The sequence below is a fragment of the Heloderma suspectum genome, chromosome 1, assembly GCF_057233095.1.
Source record: "Heloderma suspectum isolate Gila_16-S chromosome 1, 16-S_ref, whole genome shotgun sequence".
NCBI lineage: Eukaryota > Metazoa > Chordata > Lepidosauria > Squamata > Helodermatidae > Heloderma > Heloderma suspectum.
Genome location: NC_139458.1, coordinates 303,510,132 through 303,528,692, shown reverse-complemented (window position 1 = coordinate 303,528,692; position 18,561 = coordinate 303,510,132). Strand labels below are relative to the sequence as shown.

General features: G+C 43.8%; 1 long non-coding RNA gene across 1 annotated transcript; it reads right to left on the bottom strand.

The window, feature by feature from the left end:
• Positions 1 to 177: 177 nt before the first annotated feature.
• Positions 178 to 14,640, bottom strand: LOC146359293 (uncharacterized). Its single transcript, XR_014787232.1, has 3 exons — positions 14,445 to 14,640; positions 2,530 to 2,654; positions 178 to 497 (listed from the first exon to the last, which is right to left on the bottom strand). It is a non-coding gene; the product is annotated as an uncharacterized LOC146359293 (long non-coding RNA).
• Positions 14,641 to 18,561: the final 3,921 nt, after the last annotated feature.

The following is an 18,561-nucleotide window of genomic DNA, read 5'->3' as shown; positions in this document are numbered from 1 at the left end:
GGTTCTCCATCCTTGGCTCAGTTCAAAATGTGGTCCCTATTTTCAAATTAGTTGCTGATCAGGGTCCTAAAGGGCTGCTTTATATGTTACATTTTTCCTATATGGAAGTGATATTCATGAGGAATGAGTGTGTGTGAGAGAGACAGAGAGACTGATAGAAAGAATACACACACACACACACGTGGCATGTCTTTTATTTCACTGAAATACAGATTGGTGAGAAGAAGCTGACCAGGTAAGAAAAAAGAAGGGAACAGAATTGCTCTCGGCAGCTTATCTATACTGAACTTCCTCTGTGATGGCTTAATAATGCAACTAGTAGTGTCTGTGCCCCTGAATAAAGGCAGATCAAAGCACTTCTAAGTTCTGGGCAGGAGTTCTTGCTTTAATATGTATGAGAAAACTGTAGACTTAGTCCTCTTTGACATAAAACCAGCTGCAGCCTTTCTTCGATTTCTATTGCTGAAGGCTCAGGTGTTTCCAGTGGGGCGTAGACGCTGGGAAACATGAAGCATAAAAGCAAAATTACTCACTCGATCATAGTGCATTACAGAAATTTGTTTAAAAGCATGTGTATATATCAGACTGAGAGCTGAAGCCTTGGTGGACTGATAATCATATTAGCAGAATGGGACCTAGTCAAGATAACTGAAGGGGGAGGGGGGAATGCATTATGGATGCTTTCCACAGGCGATTACATTTTTTCATTTCAAATTCCAGCAGGTTTGTTCTGCATGAAAGGCTGCTGCAAGGAGTCTTGGTTACCACTAATTGATTTTAAACTCACTCACAACTCCATAGGAAGCCACAGATGTTAACTGCTCACTGAGGCACTCACATTTCCTATGATTTTCACAAAAGGTTCAGGGTAATTGCAAGACATGCCTTGGAAGACCAGGCCAATTCCACTGAAATTTGTTGCATGGAAATCAGTAATGTTAGGTGCATAAGCCTGTGAAATGAAATGAACCTTTGGTATTTGTTGTGGAGCTCCCACCCTGGCCACAAGGTTGAGGAAAATATGGGATATTCAGATAGAACAAAAGGAGAGCTGAAACACCTTCAGTTTCATTCACTCAAGGCAGAAATATGATAGTTAAAGCACTTTTCAGGGTATTGACCATACAGATAATTTGTTTTATTAAAAGGAAGTTGTAAAAAGCTAAGAATTCCATATGTGCAATTTCAGTGTGTTTCAGTCACTGTAAAATAGTAGGAAAAATATTGCAATGATACTTTCAGCTAGCCACCAACCTTCAAATACTGTATACCTGAAAAGGGATTCCTGCTTTGATTTAAATCTGCCTCCAAATCCATAGACACTTTTCTGCTCTAATTGTTTAATTAAAGCATTAACATTTTTACCTAGCATGATTTAAAATTAAAGATATGTGGAAAATCCTCTGAGAAATTTCACTGATCATATAAAATTATTTTCTCTTCCCTTCAGATAAAGCACTTGTAGAGATCTTAACAGTGTTGTTAAGATCTCTAGTGATCACAGTGCTATCAGATTTAATATATATTTAAGTGGAAAACTGCCTAGGAAGTCCAACACAGTCACATTTGACTTCAAAAGAGGAAACTTCTTTAAAATGAGGGAACTGGTGGAACTAAAAGGGGGAGTCAAAAGGATTAAATCCCTTCAAAATACTTGGAGATTACTCAAAGCCACAATAATAGAAGCCCAGCTAAAATGTATACCACAGGTTAGGAAAAGTAGCAGCAAGTCCAAGAGGTCACCGGCATGGTTAATGAGCAGTGTTAAGGGAGCTATTAGAGAAAAGGAGCTTCTTTCAGAAAATGGAAGTCTTGCCCAAGTGAAGAAAACAAAAGGGAACACAAGCTTGCACAAAGATGATGCAAGCTGACAATAAGGGATACAAAAAGATACATTTTGAAAAGCATATTGCTAACAACATCAAGGCCAACAATAAATAATTCTTTAAATATATCAGAAGCAGAAAACCAGCTAGGGAGGCAGTTGAACCATTGGATGACAATGGAATTAAAGGAGTACTGAAGGAGGACAAGGAGATTGCAGAGAAGCTAAATGAATTCTTTTCATCCATCTTCACTACAGAAGATATAGGACAGATACCTGTGCCTGAACTGATGTTTTCAGGAAGGGAGTCTGAGGAACTGAGGCAAATAGTGGTAACAAAAGATGGAGTTCTCAACTTTATTAATAAATTGAAAGCAAATGAATCACTGGGCCCAGATCGTATCCATCCTAGAGTTCTCAAAGACCTCAAATATGAAATTGCTGATCTTCTAACCAAAATATGCAACATGTCCCTAAGATCAGCCTCTATGCCAGAGGACTGTAAGATGGCCAATGTAACACCAATTTTCAAAATGGGATCCAGGGGGGATCCAGGAAATTACAGACTGGTTAGCTTAACGTCTGTTCCAGGTAAATTGGTTGAAGGCATTATTAAAGATAAAATTAGTAAGCATATAGAAGGACAAGCCCTGCTGAAAAAGAATCAACACAGCTTCTGCAAAGGTAAGTCCTGTCTCACTAACCTTTTAGAGTTCTTTGAGAGTGTCAATAAACATGTAGACAGGGGTGATCCAGTAGACATTGTTTACTTGAACTTCCAAAAGGCTTTTGACAAAGTTCGACAACAGGTCCTCTTATGGATCTGTAACTTGTTAAAGAACAGAAAGCAGAGAGTAGGAATAAATGGTAAACTCTCCCAATGGAGGTAAGTAAATAGTGGAGTCCCACAGGTATCTATATTAGGATGAATGCTTTTCAACCTGTTCATAAATGATCTGGAATTAGGAGTGAGCAGTGAAGTGGCAAGTTTGCAGATGACACCAAATTATTTAGGGTGGTTAAAACAAAAAGTGAGTGTGAAGAGCTCCAAAAGGATCTCTCTAAACTGGGAGAATGGGCATCTAAATGGCAAATGTGGTACAATGTAAGCAAGTGTAGTGATGCACATTGGGGAAAAAATCCCAACTTCAAGTATAGCCTGATGGGATCTGAGCTAGTGGTGACTGACCAGGAAAGAGATCTTGGGGCTGTGGTGGACAGCTCAATGAAGATGTCAACCCAGTGTGCAGCCTCTGTAAAAAAGGCAAACTCCATGTTAGGCATAATTAGAAAAGGGATTGAGAATAGAACTGCCAAGATCATACTGCCCCTACACAAATTGATGGCGTGACCACACTTGGAATACTGTGTACAGTTCTGATCACCACACCTAAAAAATATATTGTAGAGCTGGAAAAGGTGCAGAAAAGGGCAACTAAAATGATCAAGGGGCTGGAGCATCTCCCCTATGAGACAAGGTTACAACAGCTGGGATTGTTTAGCTTGGAAAAAAGGAGGGTAAGGGGAGACACAACAGAAGTCTACAAAATTATGCCTGGTGTGGAGAATGTGGGTAGGGAGACATTTTTCTCCCTCTCTCAAAATACTAGAACCCGGGATCATCCTATGAAGCTAATTGATGGGAGATTCAGGACAGATAAAAGGAAGTACTTCTTCACACAGTGCGTAGTTAAACTATGGAATTCGCTACCACAGGAATTCGTGATGGCCACCAGTTTGGATGGCTTTGAAAGGGGGTTAGACAAATTCCTGGAGGAAAAGGCTATCAATGGCTACTAGTCTTGAAGGCTACGTGCTACCTCTAATACCAGAGGCAGTGAACTTATGTACACCAGTTGCTGGGGAACATGGATGGGAGGGTGCTGTTGCGCTCATGCCCTGTTTGTGGGTTCCTGCTCGAAAGCTGGTTGGCCACTGTGTGAACAGAATGCTGGACTAGATGGACCCTTAGTCTGATCCAGCATGGCTCTTCTTATGTTCTTAACAGGACCCTCCAAATTTCCCTTGAATTTTGCTGTTGGTGAAATTTGACAACAGGTCACAGATATGTGAATTTACCCAGTGTCTACCAAGTATACTGAAATGTATTTAGCATCCCTCAAAATGGATATTTCACCTTCACAGAATTGTCCAAATCCACATTAATATTTCCTTTACTCGAAATTTGAGAGCAACACTGATTGTGACTGTTCGTAGGTGTAAAATATTTCTTCTACAGCAAATCAGGGTGGTAATAAGTTCTAAACCAAGTGACAATTTAGAGACAGCAAAGGCCTTTGTTGAGGTAAGTAAAATAGGATTATAGTAGCTTAGCTTGAAGTAGAAGTCAATAATTTTAGTGCATTGTACTGTGACTCATCCTTGATTGAGACAAGGAGTACTCCTTTCATTAAAATATTTTTGCATCTGGAAGTTAGTACTAATGCTCACTAGACTACCAGTAAGCTTTTCAAAAACACAGCACTCTTTAGGGCACTCTAAGGGACTCTTTACTGTGGTCTGCAAATAGCCACGATTTGCAGGGGTATGCTGAAATGTAGAGTTCTGCCTGTGTTCTCTCCCCTCACCCAACCACTTCCATGCATGGTAGCAGCAGCTTTCTCTCAGGGAGCACGCCAGCTACCACATCTATCAGGAGTGTGTAAAGCAGGTGTCAGCAACACATCCCCCCCCCCCGATCTCAGGTGCAGCCCCCAGGACCACCACTTGCCATCTTCTGCCAGCCCTCCCCCCTTCAGGCTGCACTCTGTTGCTGCTGAACTGCTAAATTCAGTGGTACTGAGGATGGGAGGGAAATAAATTGGTGGTTTGCCAAAGACCTTTGGTGGCAAATTAGTATGGATGCTTACAAGGGACAAATTTAGCATGAAAAAAAAGTTAAATTTGATATTTTTAAGTCTTCATAGCAAACCACCATTTTAGGGTTTTTTTTTGACACTGCAGCTCTGAATTTAGCAGTACAGTGGGGGCAGGAATGTGGCCTGCAAGGTGTGTGTGTGTCCAGGGGTGGAAAGTTGCACCAGAACCCTCTGAAGTTGCCCACCCCTGGTGTAAAGGGGCTGAATCGCATTTAGAATTCCCCCTCCTCCCGTTATGGGAAAGCTCCCTTATGGCATGCAAACAGTATAACTGGCTGTTAGTGTGAATGAGAACCAAACCCATCAAACTTCTCAGAATTTAGCAGTTCACATGGTTTGATATGAGAACAGCTTTGTTTTCAGTCTCCTGCTAACATTTTTGTTTGTGGGAAGCCTAATCAGGAAAGGATTTATCCTGGCTATGCCTAATAACATCTGGGCACTGTTGAATGGAACTCTATGTGCTGAATAAGAGGAGTTACATGACTATCTGAGGGGGTGGAGGAACTTCATTCACACTGCTGTTAATCCTTCAAAGCAGTGGGAACTCCTGACAGCTCTATTTAATGAAATCAAACAGTTAAACTTACTGCTGTGGGGGAATTCATAATCTAGCTGTCATGCCTGGTTTGCTTTTGTTGGGGCACTTCAGGTGGGTGGGAAGCCTTTATCACTGGGAAGGGATGCTCCAGAACCCAATAGTTAATGGCCAGATGATGGAAGTTAGAGCAGAGGTCTACCATTTAAGATAACCCCCACAGCTATGTCCAGCAATTGATGACACCACTTCTCAGTGTTCTTCAAGGCTTGAACAGCTGCTGCTATGTGCTGAAACTTCTTTCATCATCTATATAAAACCAGGCTGTACATCTCTCTGCAGTCATCATTAGAATACTGACTGTCAATTTTACAAAGCATCAGCAATTGGCTTCAATTAAAACTGTACTGAAGGTACAAGCCAGCCAAGTAGGCTATAGAAAGAGCAGATACCAAGCCAACCAAACTTCTCTGGGCAGAGTGTTCCGAAGGCATGAATACATGGAGCAGGCATGCATTGATGACCCAACTGGACTGGAAACTTTATATGGCAGCAATTGGTCCATCAGATATATTCGTCCCAAAGTTTAGGGCTTTAATGTGTTACGTGATGTGCTCTAGTTAGACCCATGTACAAACTTGCACACGTTCTAACGAGACTGACACACCTGCTTATAAGGGATCTTTAGACACTGGCAATAGAGCATCTATGGCTAAGAAGGAGACTCCCACCCAAAGAGATTCACACTCAGACACTGTTGGAGAGGATAACACCACAATGGCACATTTATTGGGGTTTACAAAGATTCAAATGCACAAGCTAGTTTTGGGAGAATTAGCTGAGCAAATGGATTTAACGCTTAAGACTGTCTTTAAGACAGGTGTCAAGGTTGGAGTTCAACAATGGGAGCTTATTGCGGGTAGTTGACTAGGTAACTTACCAGATATCACTCTTGTTTTGCTGAATTTTCCCCCCACCTTTCCCTTTGGGGAATGCATTTTAAGCAGTCCATTAGAAACTGAATTGCTTCATCTGGTCTTGTATGATGCTCTCAACCCCATTCCTGTGCCTTTCCCCCGCCTTTCCTGAGGTTGGGGATGAAGATGTCTGGCTTTGTGGCTGTGTCTCAAAATGGAGTCAGTACTGTTCACACAAAGAGAGCTACTTTGTAACAAATGGTCTGGCAGCATATAGGTAGCTGATGTAGATGTTTAAAATGGGTGAAATATGGTCCCTGAGGCAGGTCCCTGTCAATAACTGTGCTCAGCTCCAGGCTTTTACAGGCCCTTGGGCAACACACCCCCAATGGCCCATCTCCCTCAGTGCATCTACGTTCTCACCACCATTGCCACCAGCTGCTATTGCACCTCATGCATGCCCTTTGTCGTCATTGCTGCCACTTGCTTGCTTGACAAGCAGAGAGCCAGTGAGCAAGTAGGTAGTACCATCTGCTGCTCCTCCTGTCTGGGCCAGACAGGCAGGTGAACAAGCAGGTTGCCATGGTGAAGGGGAGGAGCAAGTCCAGGGGGCACTTATCAGTGGGCCCTTGCTGGGGTGTGGGTCCTTTGCAGATGTCCTGACATGCCTACTCTTGATGCTGGCCCTGACTGTGCTGGCGTATTTTGGATGAATTAAAGTGTCAGCATATTTTTCAAAAGAAGCCCTGCATATAATGCATGGCAGTTACAAGAACGTGAGCCATTGTGGCAAGGCCTTCCTTACTGAGAAGGGGATGTTGCCGACGACATACCAAGCGAAGTTGGTGAAAGGTGCTTTGACCTACAGATGCCATTTGGTCATCCCTAGATAAAGAGAGATTCAAAAGCACCCCCATGCTACAAACCTTCTCCTTATTTATTGTATTATTAATTTATTATATTTCTATACCGCCCAATAGCCAAAGCCCTGTGGACAGTTTACAAAAATTAAAACCATAAAAGACAACATGATAAAACATAGTATAAAACTTTAAACAGTTTAAAACAGAATAAAATCAAGGTAGAAACCAGTGTCAACTTGGTTTTGCTCTTAAACTACAGGAACTTTTTAAAGTGCAATCTACTAATACTGTTAGTTAAGCTATATAGGTTTGAACTCTCATGTGTATAACATAATATTATAAAAGTTTAAGTGGAATGTCTCTTACCACCAGTTTTACTGTTTTCTGAAACAAATGTAGAAGGCTCAGGGTGCAATCTACAAATGTAGAAGGCTGAGAGTGCAATCCCATGCATGTTTAGATAGAAAAAAGTCCTACAATTCCCAGGATTTCCCAGCCAGCCATGCTGGCTGGGGAATGCTGGAAGTTGTAGGAGTTTTTTTCGGTCTAAACATGCATAGGATTGCACCCTTATTTATTAATTATGTTTTTCCTACATTCTGTGAAACAGAAAACTGAAATTCATTTTGCATTTGCTGATTTCTTGTAAACTGAGATGCATTTTTATTTGGTGGTGAGAAATAACAGCAAGCCCATAATACAAAACTGAATTAATTAAATGCTTCCGTTGTTGCTTTTCCTTATTCCTTTGTAACTTCATGATGCAAGTAGTACAGAGAGCACACTTGTCTCCTGGGACATTGAATCACAGCATTAAAGTAACCAGGAGTGAAATAATTCCTCATATCTTGGTAACCACACAATGAAAATATTATCACAGCTCATTTAAGGAAATTGTACTAAAGAGGGGAAAAAACTTGTAAAAGCTAGCCTAACACTCCTAACATCTGTTTAATTAATACATAAAAATGTGAAACAGTCATTCTGGATTTTAGAGTATAAAAGAGAGCTTTGGCTATTGGGCGGTATAGAAATGAATGAATGAATGAATAAAATATATCCTAACCATCACTGTGCAAAACTCTTCTCCTTTTAGGTCCGAACTACATATTAGTTAAAATGTGTAGTTTTGTTTGGCTGATGCTGTAGCTAGTCTTCCTTGTCGGGTGGGGCAGCCACATTTCTAGGTGAGGCTTTTGGGGTGTGGGAAGGCGCATAATGCCAGCCAACCCTGCCCCCCCAACTGGTGGAGAGGACTTGAGGGCCTGGCCAGGGAAGGGAAAGGCAGTGATTTTGCCCCTCACTCCTCCTCCATGGAGAGAGTGGGCATTTCCACACCAGCATAAAATCTTGCATTTAAAACGGGGCTTTCTGCTTCCATTTTAAATGCAGGATCACAACTGCACTCCCTTTACACGTGCTCCCTTTCCCCCTCCCCTCCCCCTCCTTATCCCCGTATCTGAGTCTTCCATTATCTTTCATTGATCTTGGCCTCTCTTCTTGCCACTTTTCCTCTTCTGACAGAGGAAACTGAAGCGGAACACAATGAGGTAACTTGATAGCTCATTATCTGCGATCTATTTAAAAATGGAACAAAGGGCATTTAGGGCAGGAGGGTCATGGCAGGGTCATGGTGTCATGTAAAGAGCCCGCAAACTTCCATGAAGGAGAAATCTCAATTGCAGCATAAAAGCCTGGTGCGAAGAAGCCCAGCATGTAGGGATGGTGGAGAAATCTGCCACAGACTTCTTTAGAATCCGGCCCCCTGGAGTCCGTGATGGAATGGACTACTCCCCCCCGCCAACCCACAAAATTCTCCCCGGACGGACCCTACCAGCTGTCAGCCAGTCCAGGTCCGTCCACTGCCGTCCGCTGCCCCAGTCTGTGGACGCCATTTGCATCCCTGCTTTAGCCGTGATAGGCTACGTAAATATTTACGTAGCCTATCATGGCAAAGAGCAGGGATGCAAATGGCATCCACTACGCCAGACGCCATTTGCATCCGCAGCCTGGGAGCAGACGGAAGTCCGGCTGTGGACGGGCCCGGCCGGCGGCTCTGTGGACTTGCCGCGGAGCGGAGCCAGCTGGGGAGGATTCCGGGGGGAGGGAAGGATCGCCTCCCCCCCTCCGCAGACGCCCTGAACTGGAACAGTGAGTGGGGTTCGTACACCCCTACCAGTGTGTAAACTTAAACAGTGGCCTATGTAAAGGTCAAGTTAACAGAAAATTTAGTATGAACACGGAATATTTTTTGTTTCTTAAGAGAAAAGGATGTGAAGGATACGGTGAACAAGGGGACACAAAAAGGTGTAAAACAAACAAAATCGTTTATGCTATAACTAAGAAGTTAGAAACTACTGTGGAGCTTTTTTTCTCAAAAGTATAGTTTTCATCTTCTGTCATGACAACACCAATAAAAAACAGGTTTAGAAACAGAGTAAGAGCACATTACAATGCAACTAAAGTCAATAATTTAAGGAGAATGGTGCTGAGGACAAAATACACAACTTTCTTGCTGAACTCAATGAGATCAAGTCCTTAACTTTGTAAAATATTTACTGCATCATAGGCTGGATCTACACTTACCGCCTTTTTTCGCTTCCAATGAGGTTTCACCGCCCGCCTTTCACACTACGCAGTAGCCGCCTCGAATTGGAACTGGAATTTCCCACTTCCGTGCTCCCGCTTTCAATACCCTAATATCCCGGTATTTCCCCTTAATGTGCTCTGATTTTCTGCCTTCGCTACCATATCCAGTCATAGTCCCCTCCCCCACCTGTCCATATGCGGCGGTGTTTGTATTTCCCTCCTGTCCAATCACAGCTCTCGACAGCCCCATGTCTTCTTCCAGCTACCAATTGCATAGCTTCCTCAGCAGCCCCCGTTTCCTCAGCAACAAGGAAAGGGCTGGATGTATGCGTGCTTGTCTGATCTCGGAAGCTAAGCAGGGTCAGTCCTGGTCAGTGCTTGGATGGGAGACTGCCTGGGAATCAGGCTTCCTGCACTGAGCAGGGGGTTGTTGTATCCCCTCAAGTGAGATTAGGTTTTACCCCCTCCTATCCCCTGCCCTGGATGTTGTTTTTTTAAATTAAGGCATTATCCTCGCAGAATCGGGGCTTCTCCGCAATGTTTTTTTTTCTAATTGAGGCATGATCTTCCAAGCTTGGAAGTTGTGAAGCTCATTTGAGGGGATACAACAACCCCTGCTCAGTGAAGGAAGCCTGATTCCCAGATGGTCTCCCATCCAACTACTGACCGGGGCCGACCCCGCTTAGCATCCGAGATCAGACAAGCGCGTGCAGGAAAACAGCACAGCGCTCAAGTGTGAACTGAGCTTGCGCATTCGATGAAGCAGTGCAACGGGGAAAATGGGTGAGTGTGAATAATCATGTTTTAATGCGAGAGTGTTTAACCCAACAGGACACCGAATTCATTGCGATGGCGGGCGCAATGTAGATCAGCCCTAAAGACTTCCTTCTGTAATCTTATAGAAATGTTTGATAAACATGCAAGAAAGCTTTCTGAATAGTAGGTTCACAATATACCTTTTCAGAGAGAGAAAAATGCATTGCATCTAAAAATCATATGTTTCAACAGCTGCAGCTTTTGTTTTTTCCTAGAATTAAAGTAATGTAAAATTCTCCCAAAATTAAGTTTAGGTGTCCTTTTTCAAATGCAAGAAAAACCAAATTTGCTAAAAGCTTGTGAGTCATTGAATGTTTCTGTGGCTGATTGATCTGAGTTAGAACTGAAAGTTTTGACTTACAGATGGCTGAGCTGCTGGCAAAAGTCTTTGCAGCAGCCAGAAGTTGATATGTATCTGCAAAGGCCACTCTTTGCTGGTAATTTTTCTGAAACACATTGTGGTTGCTCTGTTTTTCTAAGACATTTTTGGTGGCAAAAAGCCTCTTCCTTTGTCAGGACTGTGATTCCTAGGGAGCTAAGTGGATTTACTTGCTGGAAATTCAAGTCATCAACAGATGCCACTGCAGTGATAATGTCATCATTTTCAGAAAAATCTCCTGTTCATTTCAATAACAACAATATCAGTGACTTCAAAATATATTTGTTCCTCTTCTTTTCCTTACTTTTTTCACCAATTGTGGAAAGCAAGCAGAATTTATTTTACTGGTTGCTGGGTTGATTTCTCTGCCCAGAAACTCTGAAAAGGCTTATGCTGAGCAGCACTAGGAATGTATGAAAGTCACTTACCTTTTCGAAGGGTGACATTCGCGGTTGGGGGGAGGCGCTCTGTCCCTCCTGCTGAAATTCTCTCCTGCCGGCTCCACTCGGCGGCAATTCCGCGGAGCTGCCGGCCAGAGCCACCTGCAGCCGGACATCTGGCCGCTGGGCAGCCTGCAGCAGGACGCAAATGGCGGCGGCTGTAGCCGCTGCCATTTGCATCCCTGTATTTTGCTGTGATAGGCTACATAAATATTTACGTAGCCTATCACGGCAAAAAACCCCAACAACAGCGAACGCAAATGGTGGTGGCTATGGCGGCCGCCATTTGCTTTCCCCTTTTTTTTTTGGCGTGATAGGCATTTTTTGGCATGATAGGCCACTACGCCATTTGCGCCCCTCTCTTTTGCCATAATAGGCTACATAAATATCTACGTAGACTATCACGTAGGGATGGCGGAGAATTTCTGAGAATTTCTCCACGAATCTCGGTGAGGCCGAATGCCAACGCATTCGGCCCCCCCGAAATTGGTGGTGAAATTCTCTGCCCCCTGCCCCCCCCCCCGGGATGGGACTTACCTCCTGCGAATGTCCCTCTCGGCGGCGGGTCCTGGCGGCGGTTCTGCAGCGGTTCGGCAGGGGCGGGGGCAGCGGCCGGTCTTCCGACCGGCTGCCGCCGCCGCCATTACAAAATAAAGTAAAAAAAACACAAAAACCTGTGATAGGCTACGTAACGATTAACGTAGCCTATCATGGCTAGATTTCCAAAGTCAGCTGTGATAGGCTACGTTAATCGTCACGTAGCCTATCACGGGTGACTTTGGGGGAAAAAAAAAAGCGCGTACGCAAATGGCGGCAGCCCATGGGCACCGCCATTTGCGTTCCTTATTTTGGCACATCTAGTCTACGTAAAGATTTATGTAGACTACGGTGAAAATACGGCTATTTGCGTTGCCCTTATTTTTGCCGTAGTCTACGTAAATCTTTATGTAGACTACCCGGGCCCAAATAAGGAACGCAAATGGCGGTGCCCATGGGCCGCCGCCATTTGCGTACGCGCTTCCCCCCCCAAAGTCACCCGTGATAGGCTACGTGACGATTAACGTAGCCTATCACGGCTGACTTTGGAAATCTAGCCGTGATAGGCTACATTAATCATTACGTAGCCTATCACGCTTTTTTTTCGTCTCTCTTTTCGTTTCGCGGCCAGGGAGACGGGGCGCTTCTCCCCGGCCTGAATTTCGGCCGGGCAAGGCGGGACGCCTCCCCCCGCTCGCCTGAACTTCGGGGGGAGAAGCGAAGTGCCTCCCCCCCACCGCGAAAAACGCTGCGGGACAAGGTAAGTCCCTTTCGTACATCCCTACTATCACGGCAAAAAAAAAAAGGGAACGCAAATGGCGGCCGCTGTAGCCGCCGCCATTTGCGTTCCCTTTTTTTTTGCCGTGATAGGCTACGTAAATACTTACACAGCCTATCACGGTTTCCGCAGGGATGCAAATGGCGTCCCTGTGTTAGCTGTGATAGGCTACGTAAGTATTTACGTAGCCTATCACGGCTATAATGAAGAAGCGAATGGTGGCCTCAGCCACCATTAGCAAAGCAGTGTGAACGGCAGCAGGTAGGTGTCCCATTTTGTGGGCCTTTCACGGGGTGGGGGGGCGAGGGGACTTCGTCCCGCCACGGATTTCAGGGGGCTGAATGCACTGGCATTCAGCCTCACTGAGATCCGTGGCGGAATTCTCTGACATCCCTAAGCAGCACACACTGGGAAAATAAGGAATTAGGCCTGAGCTACAGCCCAGGTGGCCAGCCAGCCAGCCAACTGTAGTGTGCACAGCAGTGTTTCTATTCCTCTAGGGCGATTTCGTCATTTGCCATGAAGTACTCAAGACAAAGAACAAAAAATAGCCACTGTGACTGTGAGTGTACCGAGTGCTTTAAAAGAGTAAAGGGTAACTTAGAGTAGATATTTTTTCAGATCACTTTAAATTATCTCTCTATTTTACTCTTTAGCAATAAGCACCTAATCTGGCTCTGCTCATCACAATAACTGCAGAATAAACAAACCCTTACTTCTTACTGCAGGCAAACAAACATGCTTCTTTATTGCCAGCTGGGTAGGGAACACAACTGAAACTGAAACTGAAAAACACAGCAAAGGAACGTCCAAGCGGTTGAGTCTAAGGCCAGATCCACACCTTGGGGCATATCATTACCATTCCATCATGGTAACGCTATGTCCCCCTTACACATTTATACCTCATAGGACACACAATGACATTTGTTGTGGTATTTTGGATAAAGTGGAATAAAAACCAGGCAATAACACTACAAAAGCGGTATATGGAACGCGTAATGTGCCCCAACAGTTACCAGTGCACTTCAGTATGGCTATGAAGCAGTAGCGTGGATCTAGCCTAACTCTAGCCCCTAATACAAAATTCTAATATTTAACTCTTCAAGGGTCATGTTACTGTACAGGTTGTTTGTTTTCAGGATCACTTAAATAAGTATAGGTGGCTGTGATCATGAAACTTTCAGTCAGGGAAAGTCTTGAGCGAGCAGACTTTGGGGGGCTCTTCCAGATGAGGCTTTTGTTGTGCACTCACCCTGCCTTATTCACTGAATTTTCCAGAGGGTCCTATTCTTAATTTCCTCCTGTTTGTAAGACAAGCTGTTATTCTTTAAATGGAGGCTGTCACTGTCTGTCATGTCACAAATTAAAAAGAGATCCCCCCCCCAATCTTAGGGGGGCAGGGAAGCACAGCTCTAGGGCAAGCAATGTACCCATTTACCCCACCCTGGCTACAGGGCTGAGTTTGGCCCTGCATATTTTGGTGTTTGTTTTTTGCAAATGGGATCTGTGGAACAGTCTAATATAATATACAGACTATGGTGATGGTGGGTTGGTGGGCTTAACCTGTGCGGCAGTCCTTATGAAAATTGCCCTTCCCTAAAGCTGATCTTTGCATTGCTATTTGGCCCCAGTGGCAGCTTCCTTCCCAATGCAAATAGCAGCTTGGGGTGGGATTTCCAACTGGACTTCAGCGTGGGAGGAAAGGGTTAAAGAAAAGTCCCACCTGGACTGTGGTCCTGATCCTGATCACCCCCTCCCTTACCCACGGCTGCTATTTGAAGCAGGAAAAAGGCAAGGCTAAACTAAACATTAAACATAAAACAGTTTGGCTCTTACGATCTAAAATGTGAATATAAAATTTATTTTTTAAAAACTGTACTTACGACCACATAATAAGGTACCACAACAGCAACAAAGAAATTGTAGAACCCAGCATTGTCTTCGGTTGACATCCACATTTATTTCAAACTTCTAAGAGATTGGAGCAATGTTCTAGTTAGTGCTGCATCCAATCTCTTTAGAGGTTGGAGGGCACTCCATATGAACAGTCTTCTGGAGATTTGCTGGCTTGTTTGGAAGAAAGGTTTAATTTTAGCTTCGCTTTATGGATCTATTGTTTTCCCTTGGGCAAGAGAAACCTATCCAAAAAAGGCAACATAGATTAAAAGGCACAGTTCAAAGAACTGACTTTTGTCATAGTGAACCGCAGAGGATGAAATGTTTGCTATAATGTTCAGATCAACAACTAAATAGGAGTGAAATTTGCCCATTGAAACTGGGCCACACGGTGAAACTTTAAACCTTACTCTGATTATCTAATAGAGGGGATTTTATAAATATTTCCTTCTGAATACTAAGGTTGAAATGCTAAGGAGACTTAAAAATATATCCTACTGGAAACAATGTATTTCCATTTATAGGTAGTTTAGGACTGTGAAACTATCTTTAGTTACTTTCCCTATGATAAAGGAAAAGCTTAAGAATCCTATATGACTAAACACAATTATTATTTGTGGTTTTTTTGTTGTTGTTTATTCGTTCAGTCGCTTCTGACTCTTCGTGACTTCAAATCACTTCATGGACCAGCCCACGCCAGAGCTTCAAGTCTTATCTAATTTACTATCCAGGTTAGAGGTATAATTTCAGCCCATGACAACTAGGAATGGCCCTCGGCTTTGTGTTTGTAAGCATGCTGTGAGAGTAACCTAAATAAAATATCACCAGAGACCTACATCCAATGATTTTGACGGCTATAGTAAACCAGTACTGAATGCTTGCCTGCCGTGTTGCCTTGACCTGTTCCCTTGTCTTTATGTCTCCTTGCCTTTCTTTACTCTGACCACATTCTCCAACAATAGCCCAGTCTGTCCTGTCGCTAAGTACTGTGTAGATTCTCCCCACCACCTTAAGCCTTCAACTCGTTGCCCCTTTCTCTCAGAACTTTGTCAGTCCTTCCCTCAGGTTTCCACTTCTAAGCCTACCCTTTCCCTCTTTCTTCATGAAGCTTGTCCTCAAGTTATCGTGAGACCTCTTGCCATTCCTGCTTTTCAGGCTGCATCCTACACACAGTTATATGGGACAAATCCCATTGACCTACAGTAAGTGGGGCTTACTTGTGAGTAGACATATATGCCAACGTCACACTTTTATCTTGGCTCCTTCTGACACCACACAGTCCCTCTTGTCTCTAGGTCACGTGTACTTCCCCCACTCCCTACCCCCCAACCTAAACTACCTTCTGTTTCCCTCAGCTACTGTATACTACTTGGTTTCTCTATTTTCTATATTGTCAGTATGGTCTAGTCAGCTTCTGTAATTATAGTGTTAATGAATGTTTCATGAATGGCTGAGAGCATTGGACACTGTCTTTTTAAAATATATTACAGTGAAACAGGTGAGTGTTGACATTCACATGTGAATGTGGACAATGCCAGACAAATGTTGTGCATGTCCAGCAAATCAGAGATACACTAGTGAATGTTGACAGTCACCAAATTCAGGGTTGGCTAGAAGGTACATCCAGATCTCCTGGTAGATCTTTGGGTGATTTGGAGTAGATTGGCAAAGGGTTTATGACATCCAGTTGTCAGCAGCAGCAACTATAAAGCTTTTTTTCTCCTAAATTAGGTTGCTGAAAAGAAGGCTTAGGGGACACCCAGTAATGGATTTTTGTATTAAAGGACTTGTGAGCTGAGTTGTAGTATTAATCCCAAATTCCTGGGCTGAGCATGTGCTTAGGGGCACCCTGTTCCTTACTTCTTCTTAGCCACTGTTTTACAACTGCTCCAGTTGGTTGACCGCAGAATTCTAGTAAAAAAAAAAGTAAATATGGTAGGGATGTACGAAAGTCACTTACCTTTTCGCAGCTTGGATTCGCGGTGGGGGGGAGGTGCTCCGTACCTCCCCCCGGAATCCTCCCTGGGCCGGCTCTGCTCCGCGGCTGCTCTGTGGCGGCTCCACGGAGCCGCCGGCCAGGCCCATCCACAGCTGGAGTTCCGGCCACGGCTGGCTGCTGCAGACACAAATGGCAGCCGCCATAGCGGCTGCCATTTGCGTCCTGCCAAGCTGCCATGATAGGCTATGTAAGTATTTACGTAGCCTATCACGGCAAAGAGCAAGGGTGCAAATGGTGGCCGCTACGCCATTTGCGCCGCTGCACTTTCCATGATAGGCTATGTAAGTATTTACGTAGTCTAACACAGTAAAGGCAGCTACGCAAATGGCATAGTGGCCGCTATTTGTGTGGCTGCCTTTACCGTGTTAGGCTACGTAAATACTTACGTAGCCTATCACGGAGAGAGCAGCGGTGCAAACGGCGTAGCGGCCACCATTTGTGTCCCTGCTCTTTGCTGTGATAGGCTACGTAAATAGTTACATAGCCTATCACAGCAGCTTGGCAGGACACAAATGGCGGCTGGAGCAGCCGGCCGAAAGACCAGCCGCCACTGCTGCCGCCACTGGAGCCCCAGGTAAGTTTCGTTCCAGGGGGATTCCGTGGGGTGGCGGGGGGTGGGAGGCTGTTCCGCCACAGATTTCAGGGGGCATTCGGCATTCGGTCCCACTGGATTCCGTGGCGGAATTCTCCGCCATCCCTAAGATAACGGCAAACTTGATGTCTGCTCATCCCTAACCCAATTCACAGGAATACGCTCAAAATGTGGGGATAGATAGATAGATAGATAGATAGATAGATAGAGTGGAGGGCATTCAGAAAATTCATGCAGGGTTTTCAGCTTTTATGTGTGAATGTCAATCAAATTCTGGATATTCACTAGAACATGTATAAAAGTATATTATCATTCTCAAAATAATGTTCAGTAACAGTTATGTCTGTTTTTTACTCTCAAAAGTCCAAAATAAAAGCTTAATGTTGTGGATACTAGGGATATCCAGAGAGAGCGAGAGAGCGAGAGAGAGCGCACTTGACTTTTCTAGAGTCCTTGTACTAATGGTAGATGAGGCAATACTAGAAACCTCCAGGCCATGTTCATGAAGCATAACTTTTTCAAATGCCACATTAACCTAGACTCATTAGTGGTATTCACATATCCCTCATAAAAATCCTGATAATGTGATTACAAATTTCCCCTGCTTTTATTTTGTAATTAGAGAAAATAGTTATAGCCTCCTCAGTCTGATCTAATGTCTGTGGACATCTCAATGTGTTGTTGTTGTTGTTGTTATTTACAAAGCTCTCTATCTTCTGCTTACATTATTTTGCTAGGTAGTTGTAGGGTTTAATCAAGCAGCAGCCTGATCTCTTTGTCCTTTACTCATCACAGAGCATAATTTGAAAAACTCTTTAGACATGTTTCAGGCAGAAAGCATAACGGATCTATCAGTTATCCTCTCTTGGTGAACAGTTACTTGCCATTCATCAACTTCACATCTTGGCTTGCTCATAATCACAAAATGTAAAGCTTCCAATTTAAGTTTCCTATTGACGTCTGTTCAGTGGCTAATTAGGGAATTGCCAAAGGTGCACTTTTTGTGTGTGTTTGTGCCTGTCTCCAATCCCACTTCAGTGGTATCATTAAAATATGTGGATGGACACTATGACAGATTGGCTCCTCCTTCTGGTCCACATTGCTTGTACCTGCTCATGTCCCTAGACATCTGTGTAATTAGGATGCAAAGTCGAAGTGACAGAGCAACACAGTTATGAGAAATAGGCCCAATTTAGAGACATATTATGCTGTATGACAATGCTTGGTAAGCTGATATTTAGGATCAAATTTAGTAGCTGAGTAACCTCTTTGGGATATAAGATGTTTCCTATCTTTAAAATTTATTTCTGCTCACAATAAATAACAGATGACATACCAGTCTTTAAACTCAATCCACTACCACACTTATTTGGGCATATAGAGCTGCTGTACCCTAAACTAAAACATTGGTCCACAACTCAGTATTGCCCAATTCACTGGTTGCAGATGGCTAAGGTCTCCAGGAGATGTCTTACCCAGCCCTAAAACCTGAGATTCTTTAGCTAGAGGTATC